This window comes from Mastomys coucha, unplaced genomic scaffold (genome assembly GCF_008632895.1).
Source record: "Mastomys coucha isolate ucsf_1 unplaced genomic scaffold, UCSF_Mcou_1 pScaffold4, whole genome shotgun sequence".
NCBI classification, from domain to species: domain Eukaryota; kingdom Metazoa; phylum Chordata; class Mammalia; order Rodentia; family Muridae; genus Mastomys; species Mastomys coucha.
In genome coordinates, this window is record NW_022196910.1 from 41,536,442 (window position 1) to 41,537,796 (window position 1,355).

Consider the following 1,355-nt stretch of genomic DNA (forward strand, 5'->3'; position numbering starts at 1 on the left):
TGCCTGTTCCCTCCCCCCTCCCCCTGCTCAACACCCTACCCTTTCCTGTTTACTGGCCCTGGAATTCCCCTATATTGTGCATAAAGGAAAAAATCTTAACTTCTGTTCATGAAGTACTTCAATTAACAAAGGCCAGGGAACATGTTATAACCTCATACATCTTTAATATTTAACTCTTTCAAATGTGGCATAAAGCTACTTTCACTTGTGTACAGTCACCTATCATGGCTTTCACAGGACAAACATCATTCACAATTGTAATAATTTTTCTCTTGAACTTCAAGACTTATTCATGACGGAATTTGCACAGTGAAGTTGGATTACTATTTGCATGCACACACAGACACAGTTTGGGGTGCAGATGGGAAAACACTAGAGAACAACATACACTGGTATGTTTTAACTCCTATGACTCAAAACCATAAATATTTTATCAAGATTTTACAAACACATTAGAAGAAGTGAAACATGCTTGTAAGCTTTTAAGAGGGAAATGTATAGATTGCTTTCAAGTAAAGAGTACACAAGGAAAGGTTGTATTAGGCAGATTAATTAATCCAATTAATATTACAAGCTAGAATTTTTCAAAAATCAGCCATATAACAAAATGTAACTGAAGTCAAATTTATACTTAATCCTATATTTATACTCTGAGGCTGCTGTGGTCACAGGGTCTAGGGAGAACCTACTGTAGTTTTGTTAAATGATATATTGTCAAACTGCCTTCCAAGTGCTTATTCTTATACCCTTGAATTTATTCGTCTCCCCACTTTCATCAGAAAGTTTCTTTTTGTAGAAGACATTTTTTGCCAAGCTAAAGTAACATAATAAATAGAGGCTTTAAATAATCATGTCTGGACTGGGGAAATTAAATCTTAAGTGTTGAAGATAATGTTTTTCCTAAGTAATCCTGATTGCCTTCAAATATTCAAAACTTTTAAAAATTATTTCTTTCAGTTTTTGAGATTATTGTATAATTACATCATTTCCCCATCCATTTCCTTTCCCAGAGTCCTTCATATACCCCTCCTCTCTCTCTTTAAAATGCATGGCTTCTTTTACATTAAATGCCATTATACACATACATGGAAATATATTCTTTTTTTTCTTTTTTTCTTTCTTTCTTTTTTGTTTTTTTGTTTTGTTTTGTTTTGTTTTTTGTTTTTTTTGTTTTTTGTTTTTTTTGTTTTGTTTTTTCGAGACAGGGTTTCTCTGTATAGCCCTGGCTGTCCTGGTCCCAGAACAGACCAGGCTGGCCTCAAACTCAGAAATCCGATTGCCTCTGCTTCCCAAGTGCTGGGATTAAAGGCGTGTGCCACCACCGCCCAAAGATTTACTTATTTATTATATATAAG

The 1,355-nt window shown here is 34.4% G+C and overlaps 1 protein-coding gene across 4 annotated transcripts in view; it reads right to left on the reverse strand.

Moving 5' to 3' along the window:
• Positions 1-1,355, reverse strand: part of Trhde (thyrotropin releasing hormone degrading enzyme) — a 392,302-nt gene that overhangs the window by 82,464 nt on the left and 308,483 nt on the right. The gene's annotated exons all lie outside the window — the stretch shown is intronic.